General features: G+C 48.3%; 1 long non-coding RNA gene across 1 annotated transcript; it reads left to right on the plus strand.

The window, feature by feature from the left end:
- Nucleotides 1–200: 200 nt before the first annotated feature.
- LOC120987086 lies at nt 201–20,219 on the plus strand. Its single transcript, XR_005775908.1, has 3 exons — nt 201–405; nt 17,540–17,549; nt 20,209–20,219. It is a non-coding gene; the product is annotated as an uncharacterized LOC120987086 (long non-coding RNA).
- The last annotated feature ends 4,475 nt before the right edge of the window (nt 20,220–24,694 follow it).

A 24,694-nucleotide genomic window follows, 5' to 3' on the forward strand; every position in this document is an offset into this window, starting at 1 on the left:
GTGATGCAATCATGTTCTTGTTCCTTGTAAAGAGAGTCGGTTGAGGCCCATAGTTCTTCTTCCTGAAGATCCTCTTCAGCATGTAGATCAATAAAATCTTCAGAATCTCCATTATACTCCCCCCTTGGAAGATGAAGGAGTGCAGCAGGATTGAGGATGTGGCACCTCTGAATTGGTGACATTATCTGGCAGAAGCAAACTACACTGAAGCCGGAGGTGGCGCTGTGCAGTGAGGTGTTTAGGTTGAGTCTGCTGGAGGATGGCAGAAATGTCATGGGGAGCCAGAATAGTGAGGGGATGACCCAGCACAACGTCAGATGTGACATTTTAGAAGAGAGCTGGCATCATAGATAGCTCTGACACAGGAAGGGGCGCTCTGGCTACCGGGTCAAGACGCTTAGAATAGTAACCCAAGGGCCGATTGCGGCCACCATGAGTTTGAGTGAGGACTCCAGTGGCGTGACCTTGGCGTTCCATGACATACAGCCGAAAGGAAGGTTGTAGTTGGGGATGCCAAGAGCAGGGGCAGATGCAATGCGGCCTTCAATGACTGAAAGCTTCTCCGGCCTCCATTGACATCTGGAAAGGAGTAGCAGCATACGAGGTATACAGTCATATAAGGGCTGCATGAGGACAGAAGCATCAGATATCCAATGCCTACAGTAGGAGATTGAGTCCCCAGAAAGGTTTGCAGCTGATGAGGAGTGTCCGGGAGTTGGATTGTCAGAGATAGCCTTCTTCCTCGCCTCAGTTAGGTGCTTGTGACCTTGAGAGATGCAATGACCTAGGAAGACAACTTGGGGGAGACACAGTTTGTAGTTTTGGCTTGTGAGACTCGACATCCAGCAGAGGCTAAAAACTGGAGAAGTGAGACAGATTTTGTCATGCAGATTTTGGGGAGAGACCGCAACAGAGGAGAAGGTCATCCACATACTGGAGGATTTTCCACATCCGGGTGATCTGCTTGCCAGGGGTTGCAGAACAGAGGACATAGCCATGCTGAAGCATGAAGGGCTGTTTTGAGCCCCTTGATGCATAACATCCAGGTGTAACGGTTTGCCTGCATGTGTGAAAGCAAAAAGAAACTGACATTTCTCATGTATGGGAACAGAAAAGAATGCATTGGCCAGATCAAATGACAGTGAAAGTAGTGGCAGTGGGTGGGAATGCCAGCAAGGAGTGTGTGCGGATTGGGGACAATAGGTGTCTCAAGAACAGTAGCCTCATTGACAGCTCGGAGGTCCTGCACCATGCGGTACGTTGGAGGCTGTCCTTTCTCCCTTTTCTTCCGTACTGGGTAAAGGGGTGAGTTACAGGGAGAAGTAGTGATCTTGATTGCCCCATTCTGCAGGAGGGCCTGCACATGGAGGGTAATAGCATCCTGTTGTGAGATAGAAAGCGGATATTGCGCTTTGTATGGCAGGACCTTGAGATCCTTCAGGGTCACAGTGACCGGTGGGACATTGAGGCGTCCGATATCCTGGGGTCCTTTGGTCCAGAGAGTATCGGGGATGAGGTGCAAAATGGTTTGCAGCGAATCCCCTTGTTCATATGAGTCAGCGTCCTGAAGTGTGGTTAATGCCATAAGGATGCAAGTATCTTCCGGGTGTAGGGCTGTACCGAGGGTGACTGTTCCATCCTCTTTGAACTGTATGTTAGCCTGGATTTTCTGAAGAAAATCAGAGCCTAACAGATTGAAGGGGTCATGTTTGGCTGACAACAAATTGCGACATGACTTCCTGCAGGGAGGTGGAGTTTGGGGGGGTTTTAGTCCGGGAGAATCTAGGGGAAGTGACTGTGAGTGGCTTGGTCACGGAGTTAGTGCTGCACTACCCCCTCTAGTCCAGAACAAGGTAATTGAATGTCAGTGAGCCAAGAATGAGTACGGCAGTCTCACATAATACACTGAGCGGGGCTGCACCAGTGTCCACAAGAAATGAAAGTTCCTTCCCTGCAACCTCGAGAGTCACTCGAGGGGTGGGACCGGTAGGAGGGGGTAGAGACTGTTCATATATGGAATGTCCCCACCCTGCAACAGGTTTGCCAGCGACCTATTGCGATGAAGGGGGCTGAGTGCCCCCCTGTCGCCGTTGATTGGTTGGCCACAGATGTTTTGCTACGGCTGTGCCGTTTTATGTGTCCGGGCTTTAGCCGCACCCATAACAGACATAAGGGGGTGGGTGTTCTACCCACCATCTTCTCCTGACATTACGGCTATCACAGCAGCACTGGTTTTCTTTGTGTTACTCTCTAGACCCTTTGCAATCTGCTCCAACATATCTAGTGTCAAGGATTTCCACTCGGGGCGACAGGTCACAAGGGCTTTGTTTATCTCTGGTCGTAGACCATCGACAAACGAGCGGGCCAAGAGTCTGAGATGAACAGGCTCATTCTGACTAAAACCCATGTCTTTGTAATTTTGTTTAATCCTCTGAGCAAATTTCTCGACAGTTTCAACTTTTTCCTGTGTCATATCCTGTAATGTCGTGGATTGGTCTGCTAATCGTGCTTTCGCCCATTTCTGTAGTTGTTCTATAAAGAATTCTCCAGACTCATGATCCCGGGGGTCAAAGTTAGCACCTTTAAGTTCAGGGATGTGGATTTGATCCATTATCAGTGTGGAGTATTCACCTGTCTTGTTTTCCACTATACTTTGCAGGTCCGACCATGTGCACCCATAGGTTTGATGCACTTGGGACAGTTTCCTGAAAAAGGGCATGGGATGGGTCTCAGGGTCAGGCAGTAAATTCACTATGGTGAATAACTGTTGTGGGGTGAAAGACACATATTTTGGTGGTCCCTGTGGCCGGTTAAGTGCTAGGGCTTCTTTCAGTGTCTCAAGGTTTCCCTGCTCAATTTTCTGTAAGTTCTTTTGTAACTCTGTAATCTGACCCTGCAGTATTTGATCTTGTGAACGTCGTGATGGGCGCACGACCATGGGCACAGTCCACTGTGGTGCCAGGGATAAAGTTGGCGGATCACCGTAGTCTGTCGGGGTACCCCGCGAAGGAGTCTGCATATTACCCGGTGCATTTTGTATGCCCATTGTGGATCCTGCAGCACCGTCTGCATCCCCCTGTTCTGCTTCATCAGGTTGCCCCCCTACCATTATAGGAGTAAGGGTGGCAGGTGAGTGGGGTAGCATGAATGTACCGTCCGGGTTAACCATGGGGTACAAGGTAGTAGGAAGGGGCAAGGGTGACATAGGAGTGATGGGGGGGTCCGGACCTAATGATATTAAAGGTCCGTTCATGGGCGTTGCCTGGGGACAAGATGGCGCTGTAGCTAACACGGGAAGTGATGGGACGTGCCGGGAAGTAGTTACCAAGGTGTGGTTTTGTGGGTGGGGAACCCCACAGGGAAGGCACGTATCACGGGAGGAGGGATTCTGTTGACCACATGTTTTGCAGGTCCACCCACCTGCTTTCTTCCCGGCGCCATTATAGGGTGGTGGCAAGTCATGTATCAATGCAACACCAGGCTTACAGAAATATCTCTGTCTTTTCTCATCAAAATTTAGTTCCCCCCGGTCTGTTCAAATTCTTTACTACAGTCCAACCACACACGGACCATGTCTGTCAATTTATCATCTTCTAACTTCCCCCTCTTCTCGTTTAAAAACACTTGCCAGGTGGCACTACATAGGATGCCTCCTTTACAGACACTATAACTCTTCTCCAACTTAGTTAATCCTTTTATGAAACGTTTGCCTCTCCTGTCCGCCACGTACTGTTCAGGTGAACAGTAGCCCTTCGGGACACTTTCCTCATTTCCCATTATCTCTCGTACATACTGAAGCCGCCTAAAGACCTCTGTATAGAGTAATCACTGGACGTGAAGACCTTTGAGTCCCGGTCAGCACACTCTGGGCTACCGCGAACCGCTCTCCACCCATCTGTGATCGTCCCCTTTATGGAGATTTGAGTCAGACACCGGGCTGAACTCCGATACAGGCACACAGGAGAACTCCGTGTCTCAGTCAGTGATACTTGTCAACAGGGTCTTCACAACTTATAGGCACAACACAGTACATCAAGACTTTAAAAAAACATATGGGGTTCTTACTTTCATGCCCTCGAGGACGTCCCAGACTGCTTCCGCACCCCTCCCTCAGACGAACACCAAGAGGCTACACCAGGGGACACTTTATGGGCAAGATGACTCAATTTTCTTACCTCATATCACGGGTTACGATCCCGGTGTCCGTTAGTGCGCCTCTCCTCGTCTGGTCTCTGGGGGTACGGGAACAGAGGGTCTAATCCTCGAGCCCCACGATTGGGCGCCAAAATTGTTCTGGTTCTGGCCAAGCTGCCAGTTCGGTTGATGTACTGCTCCAAATTAATTAATGTACGTGCACGGAGAGATCAAAACTGAGTCAACCCACAGCTCGGAGTTAAACAGTATCTCTGGTTTATTTCTGAAAACAGCAGACAATTCATAGGTTTTACGACAGGGAGAAGTGGGAGGGGGGGTGAGTGAAAGATAAAGTATATCTTTTCTATTGGCTATGAACTCTATACTTTTCTGTAACCTTGACGGCCAGAAGAAATTCCTCCCCCCTCCCCCCTTGCTAGTGGGTGAAACCGTTACTTCTTCTTTCTTTGTAACTGCTTGCTTGAGCTGAACGGAAACCACAAAGAAACACATGATAAAACACAAAGTAAGATTCTAGTTTATAGGTGTTGGCTGAATGCCTGGCCGCCATCTTAGCTAAACATAGTCCTCAACAAGCAAGTATCCATTTTGTATCAATAGTCCATAACATTAACACATGTGGAATTATATACATAACAAACAAGTGTGAAACAACGGAAAATATGTCATATTCTAGGTTCTTCAAAGTAGCCACCTTTTGCTTTGATTACTGCTTTGCACACTCTTGGCATTCTCTTGATGAGCTTCAAGAGGTAGTCCTGTGAAATGGTTTTCACTTCACAGGTGTGCCCTGTCAGGTTTAATAAGTGGGATTTCTTGCCTTATAAATGGGGTTGGGACCATCAGTTGCGTTGACGAGAAGTCAGGTGGATACACAGCTGATAGTCCTACTGAATAGACTGTTAGAATTTGTATTATGGCAAGAAAAAAGCAGCTAAGTAAAGAAAAACGAGTGGCCATCATTACTTTAAGAAATGAAGGTCAGTCAGCCCAAAAATTGGGAAAACTTTGAAAGTAAGGGCTATTTGACCATGAAGGAGAGTGATGGGGTGCTGCGCCAGATGACCTGGCCTCCACAGTCACCGGACCTGAACCCAATCGAGATGGTTTGGGGGTGAGCTGGACTGCAGAGTGAAGGCAAAAGGGCCAACAAGTGCTAAGCATCTCTGGGAACTCCTTCAAGACTGTTGGAAGACCATTTCAGGGGACTAGCTCTTGAAGCTCATCAAGAGAATGCCAAGAGTGTGCAAAGCAGTAATCAAAGCAAAAGGTGGCTACTTTGAAGAACCTAGAATATGACATATTTTCAGTTGTTTCACACTTGTTTGTTATGTATATAATGCCACATGTGTTAATTCATAGTTTTGATGCCTTCATAGTCATGAAAATAAAGAAAACTCTTTGAATGAGAAGGTGTGTCCAAACTTTTGGTCTGTACTGTAGCTGCGGTATCGCAGCAGAACCACACACAAGTGCTACACAATACAAATGCACTATAATATACTTTCAATGTTGGAAAGTATATTATAAGTATATCACACCCCTCAGTATATCACACCTATCGATAGCACACCTATAACAGTCCTAAAAAGGACTTTTGTGGCCCTATTAGCTAGCGCTTGGTGTCCCTAACAGTCTGTCCCTGCTCCACAAAGCAACCTCTCCCTACACTGGCAAAATACAGAATGTAAAATGGCTGTCAGATCGGGTTCTGTAATAGGGTGGGGCTGTGTCCATGTACTTAAACGTTTCAATTGGCTGTCCTGTACCACCTGATGGATTTGTCATGGATCAAATTTCGGCGCAATGTGAAAGAATATGTCGCCGGCAGACATCGCCATATGTTCGCAATGTTCGGCGAATCACGAAGAAGCAAAGTTCGCTGCGAAACGACCGCCGGGCGAACCACAAGGCCATCTCTATTCATTACAGGAAATTTGTAGGGCAGCAACTTGGTCCTCTCCATCTTTTTTCTGCAAGCATTATAAGTCGGATGTTCTTGAAAGTTGGGATCTATCGTTTGAGCATAAATTGCTATCTTCCGTAGTCCCACCCTAGTCAGTTGTTTTCCTCCTGCTGAGTGCTGTTGGGAAAAGATGAAAATTTCTTACCAGTAATTGGATTTTCCTTTAGCCTCCACAATGGAACCTAATTTTCCCACTCTTTGTTCCTTGTTTTTTTTTTTCCAATTGGTTTGCTCATGATGGGAATTCATTGTTATTTGGAGTTTGGAGTTATATATAAAATTTGTTATGGTATCTATTTCAGAAGTACTTTGTCAAGAAAATGGGCCCCAACTAGCCTCCCAAGAGTCACCGTATGGGGACCTGACTTTAACTGAATCCAGTTAAAAGACAATATTATGCAAACGTAGGGAGCTTTCATTTCACAGGCCCCAGGGGCCCACCAGATACATGTTGTGGGCCTGAAAGTGTTATAAGGATCATATCATTCTCTCTTCTATTTCAGAAGGAGCTATTTATGAAAAGGAAAACAACTTCATTTTTCTGGTGCATTGTGATCGTGCTGTATCACCTAACCCCCCCCCAGATACCTACCAAATGTATAATAGGCAGCGTGTAGGCAATGTAGGACAGAGTTTAACCCCTTCACGCTATAGCCTTCTTCTGTTTCCAATTGGGGAACCAAAAATTTTTTTGAAAAAAGGAAAAAGAAAAATATGAAAAACAAAATATATAAAAATTCTAACCGCCTCCCTTTCCTCAAAATAAAAATTAAAAATAAACAAAAAGATATATATAACAATAGGCATCACTGTGTGCGGAAACGCTTTTACTATTAAATAATTTAAAAAATATCCTGTACGGTGAATGGCTGATTCGCTATTTTCTCATCACTTTGCTTCCCAAAAAATTGAATAATAAGTGATCAAAAAATCATACACACCCCAAAATGGTATTAGCAAAAACTACAGATCTTCCTACAAAAGCCCTCACACATCTGCATAGAAATAACTATAAAAAGTTATGGGGGGCAGAATATGGATATGACAAGAAAAAAATTAATTTTTTCAAAAGTTTTTTTTTTCTCAGTATCAAAACGAAAAAAATAAATATATACGTGTGGTATCACCATATCGTACTGACCCAGAGAATGAAGATCACAAGTCAGTTTTACCACATTAAATACCAGTGAATACCATAAAAGCAAAGCCCATTAAACTGTGGCAGTATTGCTTTTTTTCCCCAATTCCACTCACTTTGGAATTTTTTTCCAGCTTCCCTCTACATTGTATGCCAAATTAGATGGTGGAATTAGAAACTACAAGTTATCTTTTAAAAATAAAAAAGGTTATGGCTCTGGAAAGGCAAGGAGCAAAAAACGAAAACTCAAACATTGCAAATCGCTGCATCAGGATCAGAATCTGAGAGAATCTGAGAGATTCTGCAGTCTTTTTTATAATGGCATCTGGTAGGTTCTGCCAAAGCATCTCATTATGAAATTTGAGACACAGCCTCCTATGATGATATAAGCATAGCCTAATATATACAGGACTTTTAGAGACCAGAGATTGTAGCTAGCCATTAACACATGCACAAAAGGGAACCTATGCCAGTGACTATTGGACATCTTGGTGGGGAAAACCATTCTTACTGTATATATCTTTGGTAATAAATGAAACATGAAACCCAGATAAGGTACGAGTAGGGATCACATAGAGAGTAGCAAACTTTGGAAAGACAATCAATGACTAGTAAGAGTTGCTGTCCTCAACCATAGTGAAATTTTCTGACTTTTCAGTGGAGCCACCACTAGAGGGAGTTTACTAGCATACTGCTGTGGGTTCATTATCAAGTTCAATAGGAGCTGAGTTGTAAACTTCCCCCTGTGGCAGCAGCAGGCAACTAACATTTTAATATGTATCTCTACTGTATGACTTGGTGCAGAGAGACAGAGATTTGAAGTCATGAATCTATCCGTCTAGACTTCTAATGTGTCAGTTCCTTTCCTGACATTGATTCCTGTTGGTAGAGTGCTCAGTCTATTCTGCGGAGCTGTCAGTGACTAATAGATAATTCTGAACATACTACAAACTATGTGGGAGATTCGTGTGCTGATGTGTGATCTAGGAGCACAAACTGCAAATGACAAGCTAATACGTGTAGAATTATTCACCATTTATCTTTCTCGGCACTGTAGTGCTGATGAGGCGCTTACAGTTAAGTATGTATATTCCAGGATACTGTTGTCTTGTTGCATATATGTTCTGATGCCCTTAAAGGGAACCTGTCACCGGGATTTTGTGAATAGAGCTGAGGACATAGGTTGCTAGATAGTGGCCATCAGCAATACCCAGTCCCCATAGCTCTGTGTGCTTTTATTGTGTAAAAAAACTGATTTGATACATATGCAAATTAACGTGAGATGAGTCCTATCCCTGACTCATCTCACGTACAGGACTCATCTCAGGGTAATTTGCATATTTGTGATCGAGGCTACCAGTAAAAGAACCTACCTACCCCATTTACTCATAACAGATGCTAACGGTTTGAGTTGTGCCATAACCGTTCTCGTCGAAGGTACACCTGAAAGAGGGCATACTCTGTGGGAGAGTATTGAGAAAAGGGTGGGCAGAGAGGGAACGCTGCTGCTGTCCGTGCCCTGTGTGAAAGGTGAGTGGCAGATATAGGCGGCATGGCGCCCCTCCCACAAATTCAGGCCAACAAATCGGCCTTTAAACTTGTGATCGAGGCTACCAGTAAGAACCTACCTACCCCATTTACTCATAACAGATGCTAACGGTTTGAGTGGTGCCATAACCGTTCTCGTCAAAGGTACCCCTGAAAGAGGCCAAAAAAACAGCATGAAGTTCAAACACATTTATTAGACATTACAATGCCAAACTCTGGAAGGCACATGAAATTTCCTGCACAGGGTTAGGAACATATCTATTAAAACAAGACGAGCGCCAGCGGCCCAACTTACGAATAATGTGAGCGGGGACTCGATTCTTTGAAGCAGCTGACGCGGCACCTATCCTAAAAGAATGTCCTGAAATGACGAGTGGGTCGATACCTAAATTTACGGCCAAGACACGTACATAAAACACAAATTGGGAGGTGGACAGAGCCGCCGAACCGAAGGGAAGCAAAGGAGTATCCGCGCTGCGGCCGGCCAATGAACACGACAACTTTTGTAAAACCTGAACGGGACACCATTGGTGCGTGGTGCGGAAAAATCTGATCTGAGTAGGGGGACCTAACTGAGAGTTTTTGGTTACTGGTAAGGACAGGATAAAACACTCTGAGCTGGGGACACCGGCCAGATATGTTCTGACAGTACTATGTGAGAGGTTCATTTGTGCATGACAATACCCGATGAAAGACAATATGCAGTCTATATGACTTAAATCGCCTCGAGAATGTTCCTGTTGGAACCTACAGTACAACTGCCACCCGGTGTTGTATGCTCTGGTCGTGTTGGCTGAGAGAGACCTAGAAAACAGAACATGGGCAGCAGCTAAGTACTTATTTACACCAGTACTAACGAGGCCAGATGAGGAGACGGTGTTCTTGAAGCATCGGCTCCTGGATAAACCTGGGAAAACAGAGAGTAATTATGCTTAGCTAAAACGTCCACTGCTACCATCTGCGTGTCATGTACGAGGGAGCCACAAAATCGGAAATTATGCTCTAGCGATAATTGTACCAGACGCCTCATGAATGACATGGCCAGTTGTGACTTAGATTTACCACTGCTCAGAATACTAACGGTGGAGGGACTATCGGAAGTGAAAACAACGGTACGGTCCGCCCAAGAGCTACCCCAAGCATAGGCTGCTGCCACCATGGATATAAAACCCCTGCCTCGGTAGAGTGAAAAACCCCCGTGGGCTTGAGCATTTCTAGTGGCCATGTCCCGTTCAGCCAATGGGGGCCAAAAATTGCAGCATAACCAGTATTTGACAGGACTACTAGGAAAAAAATGATGGGGGGAGTTCTTTGAGACTGCTGGAATGAACATGGATACGCCATTCCACTGACACAAAAAATGATCCCACATGACTAGATCTGCCTGGGCTTGACAATCCAAATACACCGGACTATCCTGACAGGGGGCTTTTAAAAGGAGTGGTAACAAACGTGCCACGAAAGACCTACCCTTAGGAATGACGCGCATTGCAAAATTAAGCATGCCTAATAGTGACTGTAACTCAACCTTTGTGGAGACCCTACCAACTGTAAATTTGTGAATGACTTCTTTGACCCTAATTAATTTGTCTACCGGCAACCTGGCGGACATGCTCCCGGTATCCAAAACGATGCCTAAGAAGGTAATGGTGGTAGAAGGACCATCCACCTTCTTAGGGGAAACTGGAATCCCTAACTGCGCAAAACAAGTTAGGAGGCTCTGTAAATCCTCCTGCATGCCCTGTGGAGATTCGATCAGTAGAAAATCATCTAGGTAGTGTATGACGTGTTCACAACTGAACTTGTTCTCAAGGATCCAGTGTAACGCTTTTGCCAGCTGATCGAAAATCCAGGGGCTGCTTCGGGATCCAAAGGTCAACTTCGTGGCAAAATAATAAGAGGCTTTCCACTTAATTCTGTGCCATTGCCAAAGCTCTGGCCTGATCGGAATTAATTTAAAAGCATCCGATATGTCCGCTTTGGACAGAACTGCGCCAGGACCTGTAACTAAAATGAGCGCAATTGCCTGATTGATAGAGGCATATACCACGCTGACCTCCTCGGCTGGTATGAGGGAATTCAGGCTTGGTGCATGTGTATCGTGAGGGGCTGACAGATCATATATAGTCTTTCTTTTTTACCTAAATTACCGTTGACCACCCCTATTGACTAACTCGCCACCGATCAAAAGGGGATGCAGCAAAAGGCCGATGACGTAACCCTTCTGTAACTCAATCTGTAACAGGTTATCTATAGAACCCGGATGGTGTAAGGCGGACTGTAAGTTTGCGCATTCAAAAGTGTCATCATGTAATGCCACCAGGCCTGTGTGAAACCCGGTTGTGAAACCTGAGACGAGAAAATCGCAAAAATGAGAATCTTCATGCCCCTGAAAGTAGAACTGTAGAGATCCACATTTACCGACGCTCATGCAATGTTTATCTGCATTTAATGAACATGCTACCATTGGATGAGCGCGGGAACAATTTACGCAATATGTGTGCAGCAGACGGCACTGGCTAACTTGCATGATGAAAAATTATAATTGTTGCATACTCTGTGATCTGCCCAAGTACTTGATAGGACGGCCAAGTTTATCCACTGACAAATTCTTTTGGTTAAATATCCGACGGACCTGGGGTAGGAGCTGAAGCACTGGACCTAGGAGCATTGGCAGCATTTGGACACCACTCGCTCGTGTGGGAGATAGACTGCAGAGGAGCACGCCGGGGCTTTCAGATCTGAAAAATGCCTCAGAAAATATCTGTGTCAATATTCGCCCAGTAGGGTAGTAGAAACTGAACTTGGCTAAAGAGCCGCTGCCGCTTTCATGCGGAAAAGGAGCAATGGTAGTCGTAAAAACCAAAACCTCCGTATTTGTAACCCAGCTCCGTGACCCTAAACAAGTAAAGGTCCAATTCTTCCCTCCTATCAGGTCGTACGGAACACATATGATGTCTCTGTACAGACTAAAAGCGAGTACAAATTCTGGGATGGTCAATTTCCTACTAAGTCTGAGATCGCGACCCTTCAGGATCGACAGAGACATCACCACAAGCGATGACCCTATGTCCGACAGGTCACGAGTGGCAATTAACAAGGAGGCGAGGTTCACGTCCTCCCCATCCTGGAAGTCCTTTTTTAATATTGGCGGGAATGAAATGGGCTGGAGTGACATTGGGCACGGTAACAAAGTTACCTGAAGTGCTAGCTATGGGTGCAGCTGCGACCGATAACTGTGTAGATGGTGAGGATAAGACGGTGACCCTTGACTCCACTGACTCCAATCTAGACTGTACATTTGAGACAGATGACGTCAAACTATTCAGCATGACATGAAGTTGGGTCAAGGAAGTGTGGACAGTAGTCATCGAGACCTCTTGGTGACCAGCCTCTACTGGGGTGGATATCAGCAACCGATATAGCTCTGCCTTCCGGGCAGCCGCCGGGAAAGGAATGCCTCTTTTTGTCAACTCAGACATGAGCTTCGGTACAGTCCAATTACGAAGTGATGGAATACTGCCGGATTCTGACACCCTGGAACCAAAGTCTTCACCAGAAGCATCCACGACATCTGACACGTGAGACATGATAAGACTGTGGGAACAAACAAAATTTGCCGAACGTAACCATTGCAGTCTAATGACCCACGAACTAACACCCGTGAGGCTATAATGACACCGTATCTGCTGAAAACCGGCATGCAAGAAAGGAGCAACCGACCACGGTGATAAAATGACAGTTGAGGGACAATGAACAGAGGTGGGGGACTGTGGAAAGTAAGAAACGTGTAAGCCGGTGGAGAGAGGACCTTACCAGAAGAAAGGACCACAATGCCTCTGTAGCACGGACTCTGTGGTGACCGAAGAAAATAACCTGGTGTATTTAAAGGGCTTCTGTCACCCCACTAAACTAATATTTTTTTTTTTGTGTACTTATAATCCCTATCCTGCCATATTGCCATACATTATGTTATTAATAATTTTTTCGTTCAGTAGATTTAGCAAAAAACTTACTTTTATGATATGCTAATTACCTTTCTACCAGCAAGTAGGGCGTCTACTTGCTGGTAGCAGCCGCAGAAAACCGCCCCCTCCGTCACCGAAAGAGAAGACGTCATCGGCGCAGGCGCACTGAGGGAGTGCTGAGGAGGCGAGCCTCCTTATCTCAGAGCGCCTGCGCCGAATCAACACAGGCGCACGATTTTTGAAATGCTGACAGGGCTGGCCGGAGGAGGAAGATCGCGGCAGGCCCTGTCAATCAACAGAAGGAGGGGGCGGTTTTCTGCGGCTGCTACCAGCAAGTAGACGCCCTACTTGCTGGTAGAAAGCTAATTAGCATATCATAAAAGTAAGTTTTTTGCTAAATCTACTGAACGAAAATTATTAATAACATAATGTATGGCAATATGGCAGGATAGGGATTATAAGTACACAAAAAAAATATATGAGTTTAGTGGGGTGACAGAAGCCCTTTAAATCTCACTCAGGCTTTCTTTCAGAAATGTTTCTCCTGGGATTCGAACTCACAACCTTTCACATCAGAGGCAAGACATTTACCCACACAGCTATGTAAGCTGTATTGCCAGTTGCTTTAAAAAATAAAATAAGACTTCTACTGTAGATAACTTCGATACCCAGTGTACATCCATACACATGTCAGCTGCCCCAACACACCCAGCTCTGCTACATCCATACACAGTGTACTGGGGCAGCTGTCATGTGTATGGATGTACACTATCAAAGTTATCTACAGTAGAAGTCTTATATTATTTTTTTTAAGTAACTGTCTATACAGATATCATAGCTGTGAGGGTAAATGCCTTGCCTCTGATGTGAAAGGTTGTGAGTTCGAATCCCAGGAGAAACTTTTCTGAAAGTGTTATTTATTTATTTTTTTTAAATCCCGGACTGTTACTTAACTTTTTTTTTTAAGTCACTGGCTATACTGCTCTCATAGCTGTGTGGGTAAATGGCTTGCCTCTGATGTGAAAGGTTGTGAGTTCGAGTTCCAGGGGAAACTTTTCTGAAAGTGTTTTTTTTTTTTTTTAAATACCGGACTGTTACTTTACTGCCACGGGGGAGGGGGGGCTATTGGCGCCATAATACTGGCACATTGAGGGGGGAGGAGAGAGGCACTTGATACTGGCACATTAGGGGGGCAGGGGGAGAGGATGGCACTATGATATTAGCACATGGGGGGGGCAAGAAATGGACATGAATCATGAGGGCAGAAATGTGAAATGATGGGGGGGGGGGGGGGGGGGGGGGGGGGGGGGGGCAAAATGTAGATTTGCTTCTGTTGACAAAAATCCTTGCACCGGCCCTGACTTCGGGCGCGCAATCCCGCGAGACCAGTGACCTCCAGAGGTGGGTCTCGTGGGATCACGCGCCAAAGACACATGATCTTGGCAAGAGCCAAGGCAGTGTGGACCTGGAGCACAGCGAGGAGCAGAACGTGGTGAGCACCCCTGGCAACCGCACTCTGACAACCTGCACTAGGGTGTCAGAGGCTGCAGGACAGTGACTGGCAGCAGGGTGGCACACACTTGTGTACAGGGGTCAGGGCACACCTGCTGCTTGACTAGGGGCCATAGATTCTGACTGGCACAGGGTGCCAAGCAGTGGCACATGGAGCCTAATAAGTGGCACAGACTGTCTAAAGGGCTATGAATGGTACAGGGTGCAGGACAGTGCCAGACTGGCAGAGGGCACAAGGCAGCATACTGTTTTATGTTGCCCTGGTGGCACAGGATTTCAGACAGTGGCTGAATGGCACCTGGCAGTGAATAGGTGGCACTGCTTGTGTTTGGTGTGCCAACCTGCTGAACAGCGCAGAGTGATTGGCATCACTGGGATGGTACTAGGTGGCTGACAATGGCTGGATATTATATATACATGACCATTGTCAGACTGGCACAGGGTACGCGATCATAGTCAGACTGGCACAGGGTACATGACCATAGACTGGCACAGGGTACATGACCATAGACTGGCACAGGGTACACGACCATAGGTAAATATTGCATGCAATAGGTGGCTGAAAAAGGGGCGGGAAAAGGGGTATGGCCAATGGGGGCGGCAAAATTAGCTTTTGCCTAGGGTGGCAAAAATCCTTGCACCAGCCCTGAGAGTAGTACATAAAAGGCATTGCCATATCGTTTACATATGACAGTGAAATTATACCACTTAAGGTGCTCCACGATTTACCCCCTATTCCTAAACAAACCATAGTCTCAAACCCTACCTAGCTAACAGCACGGCGGCCCGTGCCAGACGTTATGCCACAAGTAAGAAAGAGTTAACCACCCCCTCCCCTCTCCTACCCTTTCTATGCCTCCCCAAATAGCAGCTGACCGCATTAAAACGAACAAATGCCGACGGAGTCACGCTGACTCCTGCCACCTAACCGCCAGTCACGTGGGAGCAGAGCGTGCTGCCAGACTGCCATTCCGGTGTGGGGATGTCCCTTCCATACCTTGAAGGGACCGACCCCACCGACCGGACTGAAACCCCGATGCTGCACTAAGAGGCAGCTTCAACTTACCCGCTGCACGAGCAGCACGGACGCTGGCTGTGGAGACTAGGAGGAAACAGCTGACCGGAAGTGTAGAAGGAGATCTTCCTGTGACGCTGAACTCCCGTCTGGATACTGCAAACGCTGCTGCTGTCCGTGCCCTGTGTGAAAGGTGAGTGGCAGATATAGGCGGCATGGCGCCCCTCCCACAAATTCAGGCCAACAAATCGGCCTTTAAACGTATCAAATACTTTTTTTTACACAATAAAAGCACACAGAGCTATGGGGACTGGATATTGCGGACGTGCTAGCAGCCATCTAGCAACCCATGTCCTCAGCTCTATACCCAAAATCCAGGTGACAGGTTCCCTTTAAGGCTAAAGTAGTTAAAATTCTGCATTAAGACTGCTGCCAGTAAATGCTAATGGATTTTCATTAGTGTTGAGCAAAGGATTGGAAGTGGAATTCAGTCCAAGGTTTGGAAAATCAGAATTTCCTCACGCTGCGTGGTAACAAATCATGCACGTGTTACAAAGTGAAAGTAAGAAGCCCGGGAACGCAAGATCACCCATAATGCCGTGCAGCCAGCCAATCCGCAGGTAGCCATCTCCTGCGTTGTCACATACCTATAAAACCCTGATCCCGCGTGGTCTCCACCATTGCCCTGTAAGGCTACTTTCATGTTTGGTGCGGTTCCGTCATGGAACTGCACAGACGGATCCGTTCAGATAATACAACCGTCTGCATCCGTTCAGAACGGATCAGTTTGTATTATCTTTAACATAGCCAAGACAAATCCGTCTTGAACACCATTGAGAGTCAATGGTGGACGGATCCGTTTTCTATTGTGCCAGATTGTGTCATAGAAAACGGATCCGTCCCCATTGACTTACATTGTGCGTCAGAACGAATCCGTTTTGGCTCAGTTTCGTCAGACGGACACCAAAACGCTGCAAGCAGCGTTTTGGTGTCCGTCTCTAAAGCGGAATGCAGACAGAACGGAGGCAAACTGATGCATTCTGAGCGGATCCTTTTCCATTCAGAATGCATTAGGGCAAAACTGATCCGTTTTGGACCGCTTGTGAGAGCCCTGAACGGATATCACAAACAGAAAGCCAAAATGCCAGTGTGAAATTAGCCTAAGTTGAGCATAGGGAGAGATGTGGCAAGCTCTCATGCGCGAATATTGGAGAGGGAGAATGCAGGGAGACCAGGGCCGGACTGGGGATAAAAACCAGCCCTGGAAAAAGTTGCATACCAGCCCCACGGCGTTGCATCATTATTTACTTGTTTATAAAAGGGGAAAGCATTCATTTTAAAACACGTGTGTAAACACGAATATGAACTTTTCCCCACAATAGCTCTTTTGTAGAACCCCATTGTTCATATTACCGTTTTACTGGCTAGGGCAGCGCTAAATCCCGGCCATCAGTGACGGTGACGTCACTGGGCTTCCTGGCAGCCCCATGGAGAGCCCCGATACGTCACCAGATCTCCAAAAAATGCCTTTGCCCTGCGCGATTTAGCGCAGGGCAAAGGAGAGCATCGGAGCATGAACTGCTCCGATGCTCAAGTCAGGGGGGCTGCCTGGGTGAAAATGGAGGTATGTCCGGGTTCAGCTCTGAACCCGGACAACCCCTTTAATTTATACTCAGATATAGTCCTCCTGTAAGTACCTGGCTTTCCCCCTCTTCCTCACCCCCCTTCCCCCCCTCCCTTCCCCTTCTGTCCCCCTTGAATGTATGTCAGCAGCAGCACCAGGAGAAGGACTGGAGCTGCAGGCTGCACAGGGACAAGTGAGTGACTGGCAACCCCTTCCTGCTGTCACAGAGTTGCTGGATTCTCCTGGAAAAGTTATTGAAGTGCAGCTGCCTGGAGGTGGTGGGCTCCAAGCTTCTCACAGCCCCTCTGACCATCATGCATGGTCATGGAGTTTCAGCTGCCTGGAACTGACCTCCAGGCTTCTATCTATGGAGGCACAGTAGACTGCTGGGAGCTGCCTGTGTGGAGGCTGAGTAGCCTGCTGGATGCAGAGAGCTGTGTGATCACTGTCCCCTCCTGTACAGAGAGCAGCAAGGGACTCTCCAGGAGTGACATCAGCTGGGCAGATCAGCTTCTAGGATCTGGGCTCCATGGGCACTCTGTAGCCCTCACATGCTTCTTTTTACATCACAGCAAGGAGATTGGGGCAGTTGACAGCAGGGCTCTGGCTGGAGGTAGCACTTTGTGAAAGGTTGTCACACAGGTTGTCAGGGGCTGGGAGTGGAGAACATCTTGGTGTGTAACCTGGTGTCACTGTGCTGTGCCAAGGATCTGCTGGGCATGGTGCCTCCACAGAGGGCAGGGAATCAGATTGACTGAGGAGGGCTTGTACTTTGGAGAAGAATATGTGGCTTCATGTGACAGAGCAGAGGAATGGCACAGAAGAGTGTGTGGATGAGGATACGTCGTGTCTCCAGGAGCTCTGCCCCTGACATCTCCAAGTGACAGACACTGCTGGACTCCCCTGGCACCCTGCACACAGAGCCTTCCTGTATGTATGGCTGGTGCCAACTTGTGATCAGATCTGACAGTCTGCAACCAGGAAGCGCTGCCACCCTGTCCCTGTGCATGCACCCGGAGCCCTCTGTGCCCACGCCGGTGATGCCATGTCCCGCAACCATAGTGGAGGTGATGTGGGAGGGTCTGAATAAAAAGCAGCTCTGGAGGTAAAGGCAGGGGCAGGGACCGTTACTACGGCATGAAAGATGTGGAGTCGGGTCGGGGCAACAGGGTGCTGTTGAACTCCAGTAGAGGGGACGGGCTGCTTCTCCTGGGCACCAGTGACACTGGCAGGGGCAGCGGTGTGGGACCGGGAGGGGGCTTGCAGGAGAGCCGCCGGGGAAAGCAGGGAGCTTGCATGAGCTTATTGGGGAAGCCGCTGTCGTACAACAGCAGCCAGAGCTGCCGGAGGAACGTGAAGTACCGGAGGCTGCATAACTACCTGTGCAACATGCTGGAGAGACCCCGGGGCTGGGCATTTGTCTACCACGTCTTTGTGTGAGTACCGGACACCGTGCTACTGTGTATAATGCACCGCCACTCGCCACATGTGGGCATGGCCCTGGCATCCAATACATATCAGGGAAAGCTATACTGTGCATTTATAATGGGTGCAGGGTGCCAGGGGGGGTCCAGCAGTGTCTGTCACTTGGAGATGTCAGGGGCAGAGCTCCTGGAGACACGACGTATCCTCATCCACACACTCTTCTGTGCCATTCCTCTGCTCTGTCACATGAAGCCACATATTCTTCTCCAAAGTGCAAGCCCTCCTCAGTCAATCTGATTCCCTGCCCTCTGTGGAGGCACCATACCCAGCAGATCCTTTGTACAGCACAGTGACACCAGGTTACACACCAAGATGTTCTCCACTCCCAGCCCCTGACAACCTGTGTGACAACCTTTCACAAAGGGCTACCTCCAGCCAGAGCCCTGCTGTCAACTGCCCCAATCTCCTTGCTGTGATGCATAAAGGAAGCATGTGAGGGGCCACAGAGGGCCCATGGAGCCCAATCCTAGAAGCTGATCTGCCCAGCTGATGCCACTCCTGAGATTCCTGTAACCTGGAGACTGTATGTAAACTAATAGTATACACTACATAACCCTGACAGCCTGCACAGTCACATGTGGGCACAGCCCTGGCATCCAATACATATCACAGAGAGCTATACTGTGCAGTATAGCTTATAATGCACAGTATAGCTCTCTGTGATATGTATTGGATGCCAGGGCTGTGCCCACATGTGACTGTGCAGGCTGTCAGGGTTATGTATGTATATTAGTGTACATACAGTCTTATAATTTATAAGACTGTATGTAAATAATATACACTACATAACTCTGACAGCCTGCACAGTCACATGTGGGCACAGCCTGGCCCCTTCTTACCCTCCAGTATTTGCGGCTCCTCAAGTCCTCTCAGGGCTGTGTTTACATTGGGTCGGCTCTGCTTCTGGTCTGTGGCCTGGGCCCGGCATATTGAATCTGGAGGTGAGGCGTGGGAGCCTGAGGCCACTTGCAGGAAGAGAGGGGGCGGCGCCCACACACAGGACAGCCAGCCAGGCCGGGACAGGAGGATCAGGGGCTGTCCGCTCACAGCGACACCAGTGTGGTCGAGGGAGTAGTGCCGCTCCCACGGAGGCCGGCCTGCCTGCTCAGCTCCACCCACCGGCCACCACTACAGATCAGAGCTTTCGGATTCGGCCTGCCGGCCGCCGAAAAAGTGCAGGCATATCTTAAAGCGGCCCCAGGGCCAGCGGCCTACCGGGAAATTTCCCGGTATCCCGGTAGGCCAGTCCGGCCCTGAGGGAGACTGTATCGCTGTGTGCATCACACAGGGCCGGTGCAAGGATTTTTGCTGCTCTAGGCAAGATAAAAATTGCCGCCCCCCCCCCTTATCAGATGACCTGCCCATATCATGACATCACATATGTTCCACCCGTTTCTCAGCATTTAAATTAAAAGAGAGTTATATGTTGCAATAAAGCCCCCTATTAAGAATGGTGGAGAATAACTACCATAACTTAAGCCATAGCTAAAGAAACAAGCCTGGGGCGAAAAACAATAAGGTCCCCCCCCCCCCCATGACACTTGATGACTTTTACAGAAGAAACTGTATATTGTGGGGCACAGTGTAGGCTATATGTGTATAACATAAACATATTTCATATGAAAACTTGCAGTTACTTGGCTTGACCCTTGGGGATCTCGGACACCACTTCAACACTTTGGCTGGGGGGCTCAGCGGAGCGGATGTGTTTTATCCTAATGAGAAAGATTTCATAATAAGTATTTGGAGAAGGGGCAGAGGGATAGCAGAGCAGGGAGAGGCTGGTGCTGCTACTAGGGGGTCATACCATGGGGGAGTAATAAAGCCCACCATAATGCCCCCCCAGTAGAAATAATTCTCCTTATAATGTGACAGTGCAAAAAATACCCCCTTGTAATGCCCCCAGTTGAGCTAATGTCCCCATAGTGCCCCCACAGTGTGCCAGTATAAAATACCCCTATATAGTGCCCCCAGTAAATGCCCCCATAGTGCTCCTCTCCCCCTCCCTCCTAGTGCCCCCATAATGTACCAGTATAAAATGCCCCATATATAGTGCCCCAGTAGATGCCCTCAGTGTCCCCCATAATTTGTAAGTATAAAATACCCCTTCTCAGTGCCCCTGTAGATGACCCCATAGTACTCCTCTCCCACCTTCCCCATAGTACCCACCATAATGTGTCCCAGTATAAAATGCCCCTATACAGAGCCCCCATATAAAATAGCCATTCTTTGTGGCCTCAGTAGATGCCCCTATAGTGCCCACCAATAATGTACCAGTAAGAAGTGCCCCCAATGTGCCAGTAATAAGTGCCCCCATAGATGTCCCCCAATAATGTGCCAGTAAAATGTGCCCTCATAGATGCCCCCCAATCATGTGCCAGTAATATGAGCCCCCTCACCATCATGTGTCAGTAGCAAGAGCCCCCCCATATCATGTGCCAGTAGCCAGAGCCCCCCTATATCATGTTCCAGTAGCCAGAGCCCCCCCTATATCATGTGCCAGTAGCCAGAGCCCCCCTATATCATGTGCCAGTAGCCAGAGCCCCCCTCTATATCATGTGCCAGTAGCCAGAGCCCCCCCCCTATATCATGTGCCAGTAGCCAGAGCCCCCCCTATATCATGTGCCAGTAGCCAGAGCCCCCCCTATATCATGTGCCAGTATCCAGAGCCCCCCCTATCATGTGCCAGTAGCCTGAGCCCCCCATCAACATGTGCCAGTAGCCATAGGCCCCCTATCATGTGCCAGTAGCCATAGGGCCCCCCTATCATGTGCCAGTAGCCACAGGCCCCCCCTATCATGTGCCAGTAGCCATAGGGCCCCCCTATCATGTGCCAGTAGCCATAGGGCCCCCCCTATCATGGGCCAGTATCCATAGGGCCCCCCATCATGTGCCAGTAGCCATAGGGCCCCCCCTATCATGTGCCAGTAGCCATAGGGCCCCCCCCATCATGTCCCAGTAGCCATAGGGCCCCCCTATCCCTATTATGTCCCAGTAGCCTCAGGCCCCCCCCGATCATGTGCCAGTAGCCAGTAGCCAGAGCCCCCCATCATGTGCCAGCCCAGTAGCCACCAGTATTGACAACAACAAAAAAAACTAAAAACTTATACTTACCTCCATGTCAGCGATGCGATGCAGGCCTCTTCCGGCCTGTGTCCCACGCTGTACGGCTCAGGGCTCATGCGGCGCCGGCCTCTGATAGGCTGCCGGCCTAGTGCCTGCAGCCTATCAGAGGAAGGGGAAGGGTCACACCTCTCCCTCCCCTGCCCTGCTGCACAGCCATCTGTATCGATGTCCTGAGGACAGCGATACAGATGACTGGAGATGAGCGTTTCCACAATGGAAGCACTCATCTCCGGGTGACACGTGTCCGACTCCTGCCTATAGTTAGTTGCGGGCCGATGCCCCTAAGGACTCTATGGAAGCGCCGGCCCTGCTTACTAGAGTGGCGGTGCAGCCGGCCACTTAATCAACGTTTTTTTTTTTTTTTAAACCGCACGGTTCTGGCGCCCCCTGCTAAATTGCGTCCTAGGCGGCTGCCTAGGTCGCCTTACAGGTGGCGCCGGCCCTGGCATCACATTCTAGTGCACCGACATTCAGAGTTAATCCATTATTTTAGTGATACAGTTAGTGTGCCTCAGTATTAAGGCAGGTGTAATATATCGTTGTGTGCATCACGTTTCTAGTGCACCGACATTCAGTGTTAATCCGTTATATTAGTGATACAGTTAGTGTTCCTTTAGTATTAAAGGTAGGTGTAATATATCGCCAGGTGCATCACGTTGTAGTGCATTGAAATTCAGAGGTAATCTGTTATTTTAGTGATACAGTTAGGGTCCATTCACACGTCCGCAATTTCGTTCCTCATTTTGTGGAACGGAATTGCGGACCCATGCATTTCTATGGGGCAGCACGATGTGCTGCCCGGATCCGGAATTGTGGATCCGGAATTGCGGATCCGCACTTCCGGGTTCGCAATTCCGTTCCCCAAAAAAATAGAAAATGTCCTATTTTTGTCCGCAATTACGGACAAGAATAGGTATTTTCTATTAAGTGCCGGCGATGTGCGGTCCGCAAAATGCGGAACGCACATCGCCGATGTCCGTGTTTTGCGGATCCACGGATCTATGGATCCGCCAAACACACGGGGGTGTGAATGGACCCTTAGTGTGCATCAGTGTTTAAGGGAGGTGTCATATATCACCGGGTGCATCATGTTCTAGAGCACTATGGCCAACAGACATTTGCCTGGTCCCTCCAAAGGAACAGACAGTGGCAAAAATGCTGCTGTAGCCAGCACAAGTAGCAGCGGAAGAAGGGATGGGGGGGAAGGGGGGTGGTAGCAGCCGCAGCAATAGGCCAGAGCTGCCACTGTCATCCAGCGGTCGTGTTTTGACCAACAAGTCAGAAGTACTGAAATGGTTTACTCTCTCTTTAACCACCTCCGGACCGCCTAACGCAGGATCGCGTTCCGGAGGTGGCAGCGCTGCGCACAGTCACGCATATATGCGTCATCTCGCGAGACGCGAGACTTCCTGTGAACGCGCGCACACAGGCGCGCGCGCTCACAGGAACGGAAGGTAAGAGAGTTGATCTCCAGCCTGCCAGCGAACGATCGCCGCTGGCAGGCTGGAGATGTGTTTTTTTAACCCCTAACAGGTATATTAGACGCTGTTTTGATAACAGCATCTAATATACCTGCTACTGGTCCTCGGTGGTCCCCTTTGTTGGATCGACCACAGAGGACACAGGTAGCCAGTAAAGTAGCACCAAGCACCACTACACTACACTACACCCTCCCCCGTCACTTATTAACCCCTTATTAGCCCCTGATCACCCCTGATCACCCCATATAGACTCCCTGATCACCCCCCTGTCATTGATTACCCCCCTGTCATTGATCAACCCCCTGTAAAGCTCCATTCAGACGTCCGCATGATTTTTACGGATCCACTGATAGATGGATCGGATCCGCAAAACGCATCCGGACGTCTGAATGAAGCCTTACAGGGGCGTGATCAATGACTGTGGTGATCACCCCATATAGACTCCCTGATCACCCCCCTGTCATTGATTGATTACCCCCCTGTCATTGATTACCCCCATGTAAAGCTCCATTCAGACGTCCGCATGATTTTTACAGATCCACTGATAGATGGATCGGATCCGCAAAACGCATCCGGACGTCTGAATGAAGCCTTACAGGGGCGTGATCAATGACTGTGGTGATCACCCCATATAGACTCCCTGATCACCCCCCTGTCATTGATTACCCCCCTGTCATTGATTACCCCCCTGTAAAGCTCCATTCAGACGTCCGCATGATTTTTACGGATCCACTGATAGATGGATCGGATCCGCAAAACGCATCCGGACGTCTTGAATGAAGCCTTACAGGGGCATGATCAATGACTGTGGTATCACCCCATATAGACTCCCTGATCACCCCCCTGTCATTGATTACCCCCCTGTAAAGCTCCATTCAGATGTCCGCATGATTATTTACGGATGCACTGATAGATGGATCGGATCCGCAAAACGCATACGGACGTCTGAATGAAGCCTTACAGGGGCATGAACAATGACTGTGGTTATCACCCCATATAGACTCCCTGATCACCCCCCTGTCATTGATTACCCCCCTGTAAAGCTCCATTCAGATGTCCACATGATTTTACGGATGCACTGATAGAAGGATCGGATCCGCAAAACGCATCCGGACGTCTGAATGAAGGCCTTACAGGGCGTGATCAATGACTGTGGTTATCACCCCATATAGACTCCCTGATCACCCCCCTGTCATTGATTACACCCTGTCATTGATCAACCCCCTGTAAAGCTCCATTCAGATGTTTGCATGATTTTTACGGACCCACTGATAGATGGATCGGATCCGCAAAACGCATCCGGACGTCTGAATGAAGCCTTACATGGGCGTGATCAATGACTGTGGTTATCACCCCATATAGACTCCCTGATCACCCCCCTGTCATTGATTACACCCCTGTCATTGATCAACCCCCTGTAAAGCTCCATTCAGATGTTTGCATGATTTTTACGGATCCACTGATAGATGGATCGGATCCGCAAAACGCATACGGACGTCTGAATGAAGCCTTACAGGGGCGTGATCAATGACTGTGGTTATCACCTTATATAGACTCCCTGATCACCCCCCTGTCATTGATTACACCCCTGTCATTGATCAACCCCCTGTAAAGCTCCATTCAGATGTCCGCATGATTTTTACGGATCCACTGATAGATGGATCGGATCCGCAAAA

The sequence above is a fragment of the Bufo bufo genome, chromosome 1 (assembly GCF_905171765.1).
Source record: "Bufo bufo chromosome 1, aBufBuf1.1, whole genome shotgun sequence".
Lineage (NCBI taxonomy): Eukaryota > Metazoa > Chordata > Amphibia > Anura > Bufonidae > Bufo > Bufo bufo.